The sequence below is a fragment of the Triturus cristatus genome, chromosome 1_1 (genome assembly GCF_964204655.1).
Source record: "Triturus cristatus chromosome 1_1, aTriCri1.1, whole genome shotgun sequence".
Taxonomy (NCBI): Eukaryota; Metazoa; Chordata; class Amphibia; order Caudata; family Salamandridae; genus Triturus; species Triturus cristatus.
The window spans coordinates 594,242,600-594,258,703 of NC_140579.1; the positions used below are offsets into that span (position 1 = coordinate 594,242,600).

General features: G+C 46.7%; 1 long non-coding RNA gene across 1 annotated transcript in view; it reads left to right on the forward strand.

The window, feature by feature from the left end:
- LOC146870681 (uncharacterized) overlaps window positions 1–16,104 on the forward strand; it is a 66,776-nt gene that overhangs the window by 40,973 nt on the left and 9,699 nt on the right. Inside the window, exon 3 of the long non-coding RNA XR_014959432.1 lies at window positions 3,591–3,854. This is a non-coding gene — a long non-coding RNA (uncharacterized LOC146870681). The remainder of the gene's footprint in view (window positions 1–3,590; window positions 3,855–16,104) is intronic.

The following is a 16,104-nucleotide window of genomic DNA, read 5'->3' on the forward strand; positions in this document are numbered from 1 at the left end:
CCGGAGGCCATGCCCCCTCCGTGCAGCACTCTGCAAACGCGCCCCCTGGACAGTTGTAAGTTGGGGAATTAATTCCCCTTCAATACTGAGGGTCCCTGAGGGCCAACTAGCCCAACAGGTAACACCAGTATGCGCCAGGGAGCTGCGTTGCAGCCAGGTGTTCTGAGGCCACATCCCTTTTTACACCTCTCTGCAACGCAGCTCTGTGGCGCTTACTGGAGGTACCTAGTGGGCTAGTTTGACCCTAGGGACCCTTAGGATTCAATGGGACTTAATCTCTCAACTTAGAAGGGCACCTGGGCATGTTTACACAGTGGTGAAGGGAGGGGACGGGGCCTGAGGTGACGTGTGCAAACACGCCCTGTGGTGCGTTTTAAGTTGGGGAAATAATTCCCTTTCAATCTTGAGGGACTCGGGGGGCCAACTAGCCCACCAGGTGCTTCCAGTAAGCGCCACTGCTCTGCGTTGCAGAGAGGTGGTGCAGGCCGTGCCCCTTTTTACACCTCTCTGCAATGGCGCTTACAGGACGTACCTAGTGGGCTATTTTGCCCCTAGGGACCCTCAGGATTCAAGGGGACTTAATCTCCCAACTTATAACGCCCACAGGGCGTGTTTACACAGTGGGGAAGGGAGGGGACGGGGCATGAGGTGACGTGTGCAAACACGCCCTGAGGCGCATTTTAAGTTGGGGAGATAATTCACCTTCAATCCTGAGGGTTCCTGGGGGCCAACTAGCCCACCAGGTGCTTCCAGTAAGCGCCACTGCGCTGCGTTGCAGAGAGGTGGTCTAGGCTGTGCCCCTTTTTACATCTCTCTGCAACGCAGCGCTGTGGCACTTACTGGAGGTACCTAGTGGTCTAGTTGGACCCTAGGGACCCTCAGGATTCTAGGGAACTTAATCTCCCAACTTAAAACGGCCACAGGGCGTGTTTACACAGTGGGGAAGGGAGAGGACGGGGTCTGAGGTGACGTGTGCAAACACGCCCTGTGGCGCGTTTTAAGAGGTAGTTTGAATCCCCCTGCCCTATTATATACTAGGGCTTACAGAGGAGGTCATGCTAATCACAGGGGGACCCCAACGCATAGTGTTCCCTAGTGTATGTAGGTGTTTTCACTGTATTCTGAGTTTCTTTTAACATAGCACTGGCTCTAGGACTGGTTAGTCAGACTCAGTTACCACCAGTATCCGTCTAAAAAAGTTGAGGGTACAGGATGATTTTGCAACAAGGCTTCTTTCTGCTCTTCTGTTTGTTCTTTCTGCACGTTATCCTTCTTCCTGCACTTTTCTTAAGCTTTGAGGACTTCTGTTGCTTCTTTCTGCATTTCTTTTTTTTCTTTCTGTGCGTTTTTTCTTCTTTCTTCACATGTCCTATCTCTGTAGGCATAGTTTGAAATGAGCATTTAAAAAACCTTTGACATTCACTGAAAAAAACATAGGTTTCAGGCACGTTATAGTTGGGAATTAGCATTTAAAAAACCTTAGAAATTTACTGAAAAAACCATAGGTTTCAGGGGCGTTATAGTTAGCTGGACTTTTCACTCGTACAAAAGCATTGAAACTCCCCCGTTATTGTTAGTTCAGCTAACTATAACTCTCCCGCCCGCAATGCACTGCTGATGACGTCACATATTACATCACTCATGACATGGTCGGTGACATCACTCATGATATCACTGATGGCATCTCAAATGACATCACTGATGACATCTCAAATGACATCACTGATGACATCACTCTTGTGATAGAGTGGCAGACCTCCTCTCACCCTAATATAATCTTTGATACACACATTCAAAAATAGAAACTAAAATTTTCAAAACAATGGACATACCAATACCAGTTACAACAACCTATTCAGTAATTCTAAGATCCACATCCACTCATTCACCAACAGTCCTATACAATCACTCATACATGTACTCACTCATCATATGTACTCATACACCTATACATCCTGTTACACAATGCCACTCATCCATAGAGTTAGTCACACACATAGTCACTCATGCTAATAAAGAATCAAACATCCATTTACTTGCATATACAGTTATACACACACTACCACACTTACTTCTACAGAAAGGTACACATACTTAGTCTTTTAAACAATCACTTTAGAAACACATACTTATTCATACAGGAACTCTTCCAATCTCTCACTCTCACATATACTCACTTATATACACCAATAGTCACATATACTAGTTTAAAACATATGTAGTTACTCATAAAGACACTATTGAGACAGTCATTCACTCACTAACACACCCATGCACACACTCATCCACCCATACAGTCCTGCACACATGCTGTCTTCAACACATACAAACAGTGATTCACTCATTCATGCACCTATGCACTACGTAATACCCCCCATGGAACCATACAGACACTCAGACACTCATACTGATACTCAAAAACCAACTAATAACCTATATAGACACTCATGTAGCTACTCACCAACCCATGCAGCCACTTTTACACAAAGTGAGAGACTGATACAGATATTTACATATTTAAACATTACTCACTAAGCCATGTATTCACTAAGATACACTTAATCAGTCAGTTATACAATCAATTTTTCAAAAACAAATCATCCATTTAGACACTTATATACCCATTTAGTCTTCCATCGACCTTGAGATATACATATACAAAACATATTTAATTTTCAGAAAAACACACATTCATTGGATGATGTCATCAGTGATGTCATTTGAGATGTCATCAGTGATGTCATGAGTGATGTCACTGACCATGTCATGAGTGATGTAATATGTGACGTCATCAGCAGTGCATTGCGGGCGCGCGAGTTATGGTTAGCTGAACTAACTATAACGGGAGAATTTCAATGGTTTTGTACGAGTGACAAGTCCAGCTAACTATAACGCCCCTGAAACCTATGTTTTTTTTCAGTGAATACATATATATATATATATGTATATGTATATATATATATATATACATATATACATATATATATATATATATATCCTGCTGCAATCCGTTCACGTCCACCAGCGGGGTTGGTGCAGAGCAAAACGAGTGCAGGACCCTTTTAAAGTATGTGAAGAATGCTGATGCAGCCGCGCCAGCAAAGAATGCCTGCACTTCAAGGGCACTTTTAAACAATATTTATTCAAGTTAACACGTTTAGACCACCAAGGTCTTCTTCAAAGCACAATATTGTTTCCAGTGTGCCCCATTATCTTTAAAGATAAACACATACAACTGGGTGTGAACATGGTAGGCATACTTCCCCCAATATATTAAAACCATACATGGAGATTTCAAAAGACAGACTCACTGTCAACGCCAAATTCAATATTATAAAAAAACAATTGAACTGAAATAAACAGAAGGGGAGAGTTACAATTTACCAAAGCAAAATTCATATTACATCATGAATGCACTGACACATTCCAGGGTTACTAGACGTTTGAACAGAAGAGAAATCAATGTGAATTAGTGTATCACATACATTGAAATTTCCAAAAAGTAAATGGACGATGCTGCTAAGATATTGAACAAGACTCTGATGTTTGGAACTGGCCATTTACTTTTTTGAAATTCCATTGCATCTCAGGCCTCTCATCGACGGCAGCCGCAATGACAACGCAGGACTCTGCATCACAAGTCGCGCAGCTTGTTCCCAACCATCCTTGACACATGACTTCCGATCACCAGCCCCCTCATCGATGGCCTCCTCGGCAACAACACACGACCTCACATCACAGCTCCACGGAACTGACGCTGCATGATGCATCTTGGACCAGGACCTTGCATTGCCTCAGCTGCCCAATGCATCATCGATGCTGGATTCTGCAATTCTTCCCAACCAGGATTTAAGGTATTCTGGTTCAGCAGGCCTAGCTGGGTCCCTGTAGCCAGCACACGCTTGATCGCAGTCGGCCTGAACTAGTAGTGATTTTGTCCCTATTTAGCTCGAACAGATATTCACTGTTGGTGCTTTGTGCTTTTTAGCACTATATTCACTGACATCTTTAAAATTGAATACCTCCTGTGCTAGTGATTAGATGTTTTTAGCTTTGGTCTTGTTTTATTTATTGATAATTACTGCATGATAACTACCATAGGATTGAGCACATGTTAATTTGGGGTTTGCTTGTGACTTCACCCTGACAAGGATTTTTGTTCCAGCTCGAGTAGGGTTTCACCACCCCCACCAGTAACCCAAATTCTTACACTTGGGTATCAGTTAGTTATGTGTTTTGATACTTAACATATTTATTTATTCTGTAAAATTACAGCTTACATGCATCCCTTCTTAGCATATTAAATGGCAAGCCTCTGTCGTTGCTCTGTTCTGTTTGTTATTTTTATTTTTGTTAATAGGTTAGTAGGATTATTACAGTGGCTAACCTGGTAATCAATATAAGGAGATACACGTTTAGGATCTTGGGTAGAGTGCTCTTTCACAAGGACTCCTTTCAAAGGAGTGCCCGATTGAACAAATGGGTATTTGGACAAGTCTCTTACTATGATTAACATCCAGGTATTTTTTAATTTCATACTGGTGAATGGAATAGGCAATAAAAAGCAGGGTGACGGGAGAACATGGCGGCCGTGAGCTGAGTGGTCGCAGGCCGGCGCCGGCAGCTCTTCTGCTCTATTAAACATATAGCATGCTGTAAGCTTAAGCCAAGACTGGACAGCTAGTTTCTCTTTCTTAAAACATTACGGCGAATATTTTTTCTACCTGAGATGCGCTGGGAGTCTGTCGGATCTCCCGCGCTGCTTCTGGGCAGCTCTGGAGTGGAGGAGAGGCCGGGGGTTTGTGGCGCGCGGGCTTCTCCGCGGCGGTCCCTCTCGCAGCGCTTCCGGGAGTGCGGTGGGCAGAGTCAGCACAGGGAACGCGGCTGCTGTCGTAGTGTTCACGCTGGAGAAAGAGGAGACAGCAGGAGAGGAAAAAGAAGCTGCTGCAGAGGAGAGAGGACGATGCCTGGCTGTTATTGAAGAGGAGGACCAGGCCTGTGAGATATTGGGGCCCCGGGGTATCACTAAGCCTGGTAGGCCTGGTAAGTCTTCTCCACCGTATTACTTGAGACATCTGAGCCGGAGGGGGGGCGCTGGAACAGCTAAATACAGTGTGTTGACGCTGTTGACGCCGCCATCTCTGCCCACACTACCTACACTGCCCGCCATGCCCAGTAGCGATACACAGGAGGTTAAAGATAAAGCAGTAGGAAAAGTGATCAAGACTCCTAAAATTATAAAAAATAAATCGGCTAAAAAGGGCAGGAAGCGCGGGGCAGCTCAAGATACTGGCGCTCAAGAACTTAAGGTTCAGGAGAGCTCTGAGGGGAAAAAAGATATAAACAAAATACTCTTGAATAAAAAAGACATTCCAACTAAAGGTTCAGAGGGGGGCAGTGGGAAAAACTCCCCGCCATACCGGGAATATAAAGGGAAGGGCACTAAGAACTCCAGGAAGAGAGGTACACCTGCAGACGTCAAAATTAGAATAACTCCCTCATTGAGATCATACTTTAAAGTTCTCCCTCAAGTGTTAGACGTTGTGAAACAGGGAGAGGCCCTTAGGGAGGCTTCCAAGTCGGCAGGGTCAGTAAAGCCGCCTTCTCTTTTTGGCATGATTCAGATCTCTCCTTACCCCTGACTCTGACCTCCGTTCCCATGCTCGACCCTTCGTTCAATTCTTGTTCCTCTCCTGACCCCTCTTCGAATCTCTCTGGATTAGTAGCGCAACAAGCTAAGTTACAAGCCAAGCAATTTAATCCATTAAAGGATTTTGAAAACGTGGCTATTTTAGAAAACAACATGCCAACAGCCGCATTCATGGGAGATCTAGCAAAAGACAGTGGTGAGTCCGACACAGTGGTAGTAGGAACAGTGGATGCTTGTAGTGGTTCTTTGGAAAATCTCTTCTTCACAATGGCTTCAGACATTAAAAAAGGGTTCGCTGTCTCAGAATCAAACCAGGGGGAGATCCGTCTTTTTTGCGAATCTCTAGAGAAAAAACTGGATAACTTAAGTTCAAGGACAGTGGCCTTAGAGAGCTCCATGGAAGTCTTTAAAGACGACCTGGGAATTGTTAAATCGGATATTTCCACACTTAAAAAAGAGGAAGCCGCCCTTCGAGATAGAGTTGAATCATTGGAGAACAACTCAAGACGCAACAACTTGCGGATTTTTAATATTCCAGAAGGGAAAGAGGGCGAGGACCTTAAATCTTTTATTGTGACCCTCATTAAAGACACAATACAGATTGAAAAATCGGAAGATGAATTGAAGAAGGACATTCAAAGAATTCATAGGGATCCTTTCAGAAGACACCCTAATCGGATAAAACCCAGGAAAACCTTAATTAATGTTTTGACCTTTTCTCTGAAAGAGAAAATATTAACAGCTGCCCTTCAACTGAAGTGTTTGAAACCAAGAGACTCTTCTTTCTCTTTTGAAATAAGGTCAGACCTCTCACGCACCACTTTAGATAGACAGTGGGAGTTGGGAAAAAGAATGGAAGATTTTAAGATATTGGGGGCAACTGTCCAACTAAAATTTCCAGCACAACTAAAAATTATGTTTAACAACAAAATGTATTTTGTAAAATCAGTGCAGGAATTTGACGAGCTCCTAGAAACTCTAAAATAATTATCTCAGTATCCCTTTACATGTTAAAAGAAAAACTGGGGAAAAAAAAGAAAAAGAAAATAAATTAATCTACACTTACAGGTCTTTCTACTAAAGCTGACAGACATGATTTATACATACGGCTTTGGAAATAGTTAAAAGTAAATCTGGAGCAGTTTAGAGCATACCGGCCGGCAGAATCTGGACTTTTCCAGGTAAATGGGGGTAGGGTTCTCCAGGGAAGAGTGGGTGGGCATTAGGGGAGGGAAAGTGGGAGCACGGGTGTGGGGACAGAGGGCTAAAAAAGGAAAAACTAATTTGCCTTGCATCTCAGCTGATGTTTATTTTGTACTGCTTTCGGTTTGGTGTTGGAACTTTGTAGGATGGGGGTAAAGTCAGAATCCAATGTTTCAACCTCCCATGAGAACATTACAATGTTTATCTTGGAATGCAAATGGTCTGCGAGTCAAAAGTAGGAGGGAGAAAATCTTCCAGTATCTAAGAGATTCACCTGCACAGATAATCATTTTACAAGAAACTCACCTTTTAAAAAAAGAGATCAGTGAGATTTGTGAGTAGCTTAGGTGGGTGGAGCACTGTGCCTGCTCCTGTCAGACGGCTAACATCAGAGGTGTGGCGATCTTAGTAAAAAAACAAGCGAACGCAACCCTCCAGGAGGTCAGAACAGACACAAGTGGTAGGTGGGTCATAGTTAAGATCCTTGTGGAAAATATACTTATTACAGTAGTAGGCTATTATGGCCCCAACCAGGATGACCCGTCAACATTAAAAACTATTTTCTTAAATCTCCTGGAGTTTCCTGATACGATCATCCTCGCAGGAGATTTCAACATAATATTGAATCCAAAATTGGATAAATCCCCAAAACGTAAGGCCAACATCCCTTCTAAATCCAGAGCATATTTAAAAATGATGAAGAAGCAATATGCCATTTGTGATATATGGAGGGAAAGATCTGGCTCTCAGTTGGGAGTATCGTTTTATAATATAAAATACAGACATAAATCGAGAATCGATTATGTTTTAATTAGCAATGATCTAAGAGGTAACATCAAAAAGATCGACTATCTGACTCCCCATTTATTAGACCATGCGGCAGTTTGGTTAGATTTAGACTTAGCGGGGACAGAACAACAGAGGTATGGACCTTTTTTAAATTTCTTTTTTTAATATAACATTTTTATTTATTTTGCCAAGTACACATATAGAGCAGCAGATGTGTCAACAGCACCGTATTACATTTTTATCAAATATACATTACATTCTGTTACATTTGCAATTTTAACACTTCTCTGAGTTCGTTCTGTCGTAGCGTCAGATCCACCATTGGGGATGTACATAAATTCCCTCGATACCTGTTCCATGCTTTCCATTTCTTATCCCACTTCTTGGGGCACCCTCGAATTATGAACACTTCCTTCTCAGCAATCATGCATCTGTCTAGCTCCTGCACCCATATTCGTACAGAGGGTGCATCTGTGGTCCCCCAGTGGCGTGCTATTTCCTGTTTGACCAAGGTGAAGTCCAGTGTTGCCGTCTGCTGTTCGATCTCCGTGAGGTCCGTAGCCTCCCATATGTTAAGTAGGCCCATCTGAGGTGTAAGGGCCAGCTTTTTCCCCAGAGCGGTTTGGAGCTTAGTCGTAGCCCCCTCCCACATTGATTTGATCACAGGGCAGTCCAATATCATATGATAGAAGGTCGCCTCATGTTGGCAACCCCTAAGACATAGTGCATCTCCCCTAGCCCCTATCTCTGCGAGGACGACCCCCGTGATATAGGACCTATAAAGGATCCTGAGTTGGATCAGCCGGTATCGAAGGGTGATCGCCGCCCACCTAGGTGACATCAGTGCCTCCCTCCAGTCCTCCTCCTCTATGGGTCCTACGTCTTGTTGCCACTTCTCTCTAAGTGTCTCAAATGTGTCGGGGAGATTGTTGCATAGCTTTTTATACGTCAGGGAGATGGCCTTCGTGTGTAATGGTCCATCTAATAGTCTGTCCTCTAGAGGCGACGAATCCTGTATGTCTTGCAGGTTGGTAAATGCCGTCAGAAGGGTGTGCCGAACCTGGAGGTAACGAAAGATCTCTCCTTGCGCCATGTAATACGTTCCCGCCAGTTCCTCAAAGCTAAGAATGGAGCCTTTTTTGATCAAGTCTCCGACCTTTGAGATTCCGATCAGGTCCCATTTGTCGAATCCCGGTTGAAAACATAGGGTGCCAAGTCTCTGAGTCTGCCATAGTGGTGTCGCCTTCGTGAGGGTGTTTGCCAACCCTAATTGGGAGTTCGCTCAGCGCCAGATGTCAATTATATGAGACATTGGGCCAATAAATTTGTGCGCTTTGGTGTTAGAGTACAGCGCACCTAGATATCTTGCGCGACCCGTTTGATATTTGTTAAGTAAGTACAAATGCCGGATTCTCGGGTGGTCGACACACCCATTGATTCACCACCACGAGCTGCGAAGCCCAATAGTATAACTTCAGATCCGGCAATGCTATGCCTCCATCATACCATCCCTTGGTAAGCTTCTTCAGCGATACCCGGGGGGCCCCGCCGTCCCACAGCAACGTACGGACCTCGCTCTCCACCGCTGCAAAATAGGCGTCTGGAACTCTGGACGGGCAGTTCTGGAGTATGTATAAAAACCGCGGGAGTGCTAGCATCTTAAAGAGGGCAGCCCGGCCAACCAGAGAGAGCAGCAGGGTCCTCCAGTGCTCAACATCTGAGCGCAGCCTGGTCAGTGGGGGGGCCAAATTACGACTGTAGAACATGGCCGGATTAGTCGTAACAAATACCCCCAGATAACGAAAACCCTCCACGGCCACCTCCAGCCTGCATTTAGCCGGGAGGGGGGGGGGACCTGCCCACGGAGCATATGTAATATTGACTTGTTCCAGTTAATGGCATAACCGGAATATTTCCCAAAGTTTGTGAAGATATCCAACACAGCCCGGATGGACCTATAGGGGGAGGCAAGATATAGTAGGATATCGTCTGCATACAGGGATATTTTATCCTCCTGGTCCAGTGTCCATTTCAACCCCCTTACCATGACATCCCGCCGTATTCATGCCGCCAAGGGCTCAAGCATAAGGGCGAATATCAGTGGTGACAGTGGGCAACCCTGCCGGGTACCCCTTCATAATCCAAAAGTCCAGGATGTGTGATTGTTGACCCGTACCTGACCCTGTATATCCTCATAGCGTAACTGCACCCATTTCAAGAACTTAGGACCAAATCCGAATCGCGCTAGTACCTCAAACAGATATGGCCATTCTATAGAGTCAAACGCCATGGAGGCGTCTAGTGATAGGATCGCCGCGTCTTCCTCTAAGAAGTTTCGCCGAGCCATCACGTTGTGGAGGCGGCGGATATTTAGTGTTGTGTTCCTTCCTGGCATAAAGCCGGACTGGTCCGGGTGGATCAGGGAAGAGATGACTGTACCCAACCTTATGGCCAGTGTTTTTGCCAAAATCTTAGCTTCCACACTAATCAGGGAAATTGGTCTATATGACCCACATTGGTCCCCGGGCTTTCCAGGTTTGCGGATTACTACTATGGTAGCTAAACGTTGATCAGGTGGAAGCCGACCAGTGACGTAACTTTCGTTGTACATAGCCCGAAGGTATGGGGCTATCTGGGTGTTCGTCACTTTTAAAAACTCAATAGAGGTGCCGTTAGGTCCAGTCGCTTTGCCTGAACGTATTTGGGTGATGGCCTTCTGAAGTTCCCCATCAGTGAGGTCGCTATCCAGGATCTCTCTCTTGTTGAGAAAGGGTGGGCAGGTCGCTGTCTGCGAGGAGCCTACGGGAATCCTCTGCTGTGTATGTGGTAGACGGAGAATAGACCTTCTCGAAATATTGTACGAACGCTTCTGCTATGTCTTCGGGGTGTGTAACCGTCTCGCCGCTAGGCCCTACCAGACTCTGCACCCACCGGTCCCCTTGATCCCGTTTCTCCAACCACGCTAATGACTTTCCCGCCTTGTCTCCCAACTCGTATAGTCTGTGCTGCATATTTAGGTGTTTTGTCAACATATGTTCCCTCGTCTTTAGTTTGTACTCCTCGCGTTTGAGTGTGAGGCGGTGCAGTGTATCGTCTACTGGATTGGTGGCATATTCCGCTTCCCAGTGTTGAAGCTCAGCCTCTAACTGGATTATCGTTTCACGTTTATTGCGTATATAGCCCATTTTTAGTGCCAGGGCCCGCCCTTTCAATACCACCTTGAATTCCTCCCAGATGGTCTGGGCCGAGTCCACCGACCCCACATTATCATCGAAGTAGTTTTTGGTGTGTGTGCACAGGTCTTCTTTAATATCCGGTATTTTAGCAACCAGGGGTCTTTCACAATCGTCGTACGCGGCTGTCGTTCCCAGTGTGTGTATTCGATCCACACCGGGGAGTGATCTGAGATGCCTCTCGGCAGAGCCCTAGGCTGTGTGAAACCCCCTAGTGTGGCTGCAAAGGTCAAGAAGTAATCAATTCGAGATGAACTCTTGTGTGCGTTTGAATAATAGGTAAACTGCGGTGTTGCTAGGTGTGTCTCGCGACCAATATCTATGAGGCCCATAGCAGTTGTAAAGTCTATCATGAGCCCATTTGATTTGACCCCGGGTCGCTGTGGGTACCTGTTGGTTGTGTCGTCCATTGTGAGGTTGTAATCCCCGCCCAATATCAAGGTGCCCGCTGGGAGTTCGGTCAGTGTCTTCCCCAGGTCAGTTAGAGCTACTCTACCTAGTGCCGGTGGTAGGTATACCGAGATTATATTCAATGCTCTCCCCTCCCACTGAGCCTCCATCACTGCAAACCTACCTCGAGGGTCCGCCCATACCCTGTGTACTATCAGGGCCAAGTTTTTCTTGATTAGTACCCCGGTGCCTCTGGAGCCCGTGGTGTATTCTGCGTGCACTAAAAGTTTATAGCCCCATCGCGTAAGGGCTTTGCTTTAATTACCAACTAGGTGTGTCTCTTGTAATAACACCACATCTGGAGATTGGCGTTTTAGATATTGCTGCACTATTCCTCGCTTTATTTTGTCCCCCATCCCATTTACGTTCCAGGTAAGAATGGAAAGCGACACATCCTTGTCGCCCCCAATCATCGAAAAGATGTATAAGCAGTAGATTACGGATCATCAGCAGTGCATGTAACCAGCTCGGTATTGGGTGCCTTGACATTACCCTACTTCTGTGCTCATTCTCGACTCTGTGCGGTGGGAGGGGTTCAACACATATACCCTGCTTGTCAAGCCAGCGATAACCGTCCAACCACAGCAGTTGCCCATGTGTAGGTATGATACCCCCTGTGTTGCTGGGGTCTAGTTGGTGGGTACCGCATAGGCGCCAATTCCCCTGCCCAGAACTCTCTATACTCAAAAGCTTTTTCAGTTGCAAATCAACAAAACCAAAACATTGCAAACTCCCTCCACGTTCCCTCTTCACCCTATCCTCCCCCCTCCCAGCCCCCCTACCATGCCATGGTCCCTCTTGTAGGACTCCCAACAGATTCAGTATTTGCTTTGCTAGGGACCACAGACTGGATACCCGCCCTTGCATATTAATCACAATTTGGCTGGTCCACAAAACGCAGTACAAACCATAACAAACCCAAAATGGAAAACAACCCCCCCGTCCCCACCCCCCTCCCTGCCTCCCTGCCGGGGGGGGGAGAGAAGTCCGCTGAGTGTCGCCGTTCATCCCCTCCTCAATTACAGGTTGACGACAAGCATACGCCACAGTCCCTCCTTTAGTGTTATACGTTCGTCGTTCTTCCTACCTCCAGCAGATGGGAGGAGCATCATATCGACATCGCGGACCTGTAGCCTCTGCCTTTCTCATACCTGGCAAAGCCGTATAGCCTATCTCTACACTGATGTGTTCCAGCTACATAACTTCTATGCGTTTCAATCCTTTTTCGTAAATTGTCTCGCACGGCCATCCTCGTGTTCCTTTCCGTGGTCACTGGAGTCCTCTTCGGTTATGTGCTGCTGTTTTTGTCTCTCTGCCTGTCCGGTTCCTTCCACTCGCCTCCATCCCTCGAGTCAGTCGTGGGCTTCCTCCGGGCTCTCAAAAAAACAGGGTTTTCCATCCGCCACCACACGTAGCTTCGCCGGGAACAACATGGAGTACGGTAACTCCCTACGTCTGAGTTCTTTCTTTATCTCAACAAAACTCCTGCGACGTTTAGTCACCGCCGCCGTGTAGTCCGGAAAAAAGGAAACCACAGAGTTTTGGATGCGCAGCGGTGGAGCCACCCTTGCCGTTTGTAATATGGCATATCTGTCCCGGAAGTTGAAAATACGGGCCAGGATTGGTCTGGGGGGGGGGGGCCCTGGTTTGGGCCTACCCCCCGGCACTCTATGTGCCCTCTCCACAGAAAATAAGTTCGATAACCCACGGGGCTAAAGCCTGTTTTTTACGGGATCCTCAATGTATAGATCCATGGCTGGATTCCCTTCACTTTCGGGAATACCCGTAATTCAGACGTTGTTGCGCCTCGAGCGCCCTTCTTGGTCATCCAGCCTCTCCGCCATTTGTCTGTTTTCTGCTTCTAAGTGACTGACCCTCTGAAGTAGCGTGGTGGTGTGTCCTGCGTTAGGGCTTTTGTCACTTGTTCGACCTCCGTGACCCTGGCCGACATCTTCTGAAAATCTGCCCTCAGTCGAAATGGACCCGACTGTCGATTGTACAAGAGCCGCCATAATATCCTCCAGTGTCACTTTCACCGCTTCCGCCTGACCCGAGTCCTTATCAGGCCCGTCTTTGCGCTCAGGCATGTTGGGAAGGTCTTTGTGGTAGGCATACTTATCCAACTTGCCCTGCGAGTTCGTTCGTGGGCCCCTGCCCCCCATTTTCACCTGAGGCTGTGTTGCGCCTAACGGTAATCGCCGCCGCCTGCCGCGGGAGCCCCCTGCCGGGTTTCCCGCCGCGCTGATGACTGGATTTTAGTGGGGTAGTGGACCGTTCACGCGTCGCCAATACATACAAATCTTAACATCAGCGTCACCTGGGCTCTCCTCACGTCTTCTCCCAGTCCCTTCAGAGCACCTGGCACTTCTCCCACGTTTAGACCGGACCTCCGTCCCATGCACTGGTGCCACAGACCACCTCAACCGATCCAGCCGGGTCCCCTGGGCGATGTTCGCATTTCGTGCAGGCACCTCCCCCACTTCAGCAATGGCCGGGCTGGGTGCTTCTCTTTGTCTGCCGCCACATACCTTATTGGGGGGTGTTACAGTTAGTTACCCAGTGCTGCAGCCGCCTATCCAAATCAGGATTTATTGTGCAGACCGCACCCGCCTCCGTGCGCGCTCCGGGAGGTCTCCGCCTCCGCACCCGGCCTCCGCTGCACGGCGATCCCTCCGCCGCTTTCTTCCTCGGGCCCTGTGTTTTACCCCGTGGGGTCAAAAGAGGCCGCTCAGGCCCTCTCTGAGTGCGGGAGAGGGAGGAGAAGTCCCGGCCACAGTCGCTTCCTTCAGGCGAATGCCTCTCCCGGCAGCCGCCGTCCGCCGAGGCACTCGCGCTGCTTTGCGCTGTCCGGACGTTTCATCCGCCGCTCAGCGGCCGCAGCCGCACCTCAGTCCCCGGCTTCGTTCGCGGGGCTACGCCGCTTCTATCGTCGCTCTACCTCCGGTGTGCGCGGGACCCATTACTGTCGGCAAGGAGCGCTATGGATGTCTCACACCTTCGGCTTGCCTTAAATGACCATTGAGGCAGGATAAATGCACGGATTAATCACGGATTTATGCGGGGAACCGGCGCCTCCTTCGGAGCTTCGCTAGGTCGCGGCCATCTTGATCGGCTGCAGGCCACGCCACCCCCAGAGGTATGGACCTTTGACCGTACTCTTCTCTTAGATGACGCCATAACTGGATATCTAATCCAGGAGACAACATCTTTTTTGGATATCAATATAGGATCGGCAGACATTATGGTTGTTTGGGATTCCCTGAAGTCTTTTCTGAGAGGCCTGATTACAAATAAAACTGCTTGTAATAATAGACAGTATAGGGAGGAGATTGCATCCATTGAGCGTCAAATGAAGGTGCAGAAGGAGAGGATTAACAAAGTAACGGATCAGGAACAAGAACTCCGTCAGACACTAGTGGCAGAACTAGAATCCTCAAAAGCTCTATTGGATAATATAATTCAGACCAGGATTTCCAATAGGTGGGAGGTGAGTAAGCTCGCCCACTTTGAATATGGAGAGGGGGCTGGAAGACTACTGGTCTGGAAGGCCAAATCAGACAGAGTTCGAAATCATATCAAACAAATAGAGAATGCACATACCAGTTCATTAACAAGCAGGGAAGATGAAATAGGAGAAGCCTTCCATACTTATTTTAAGGAGCTGTATGATGAGGAAATCGATCCAGATAGAACATCTATTCAAGATTGGTTAAAACCAATTCTGTTAACTACATTAGGAGCAATTCAACAAGATAACTTAGTGGCTGAAAATAAACACACCCAGAAGTTAGGAAGGCACTTTTAGAATGTAAAAAAGGTAAAGCTGCAGGGCCAGATGGCCTTCCCGCTGAACTTTATAAAAAACTAGGGGATGCAATAATTCCTGTCATGTCTGAGATATTTAATAAAATTCTAATTGACGGAGTTCAACCACCCACTACATGGGGAGAAGCAAATATCATTCTAATTTTAAAACCAGATTAACCCCCTACAAAATGTGGGTCATACAGACCTATTTCCTTGTTAAATTCAGACTACAAGGTATTTTCTAAAATATTGGCAGACAGACTAGGGGCAGTAGCGGGGGATTTATTGCATACTGATCAAAAGGGTTTTGTAAAAGGCAGGAACCTTTTTGACCTTACACATGATCTTATTGGTGCGATAGATTTTGCTTCTAATTTTTCTCTCCCTTTGGCGGCAATGACGCTAGATGCAACCAGGGCATTTGACAGAGTATACTGGAAGTATCTCACGGCAGTTCTTGAGAAGTTGAATCTAGGGCCAAGATTTTGTCAAACCATTTGCCTAATATACAGTGAGCCTTCGACCAGGCTGGTGGTAAACGGCAGAGTGACCAGACAATTTAAAATCAAAAGAGGAACTAGACAGGGCTGCTCCCTCTCCCCTCTTCTTTTTGATCTGTATATAGAGCCGTTTGCTAAGCGTCTTAGGGATGAGGCAGCTATTTCATCATTTAAGAGCGGTTCGTGGGAGAGGAAGGTAGCCCTGTATGCCGACGATATTCTTATCCTTTCGTCGGATTTAGAATCTTCGTTTCCTTAGGTCATTAATCTTGCCAGAGACTTCGGACATATCACTGGCTATGAGATCAACGCCGATAAAACTGAGATTATGACTTGGAACTTGCCGGAGTGCCGACAAGAAACCAAAAGTGAGATGCGTTACTTAGGAGTTAAAATAGTCCCAGAGATAGACAAGATAGCTAAAGTAAACCTTGGGAATATCTTAAGAGTGTCAAAAACTTATGGGTTCATC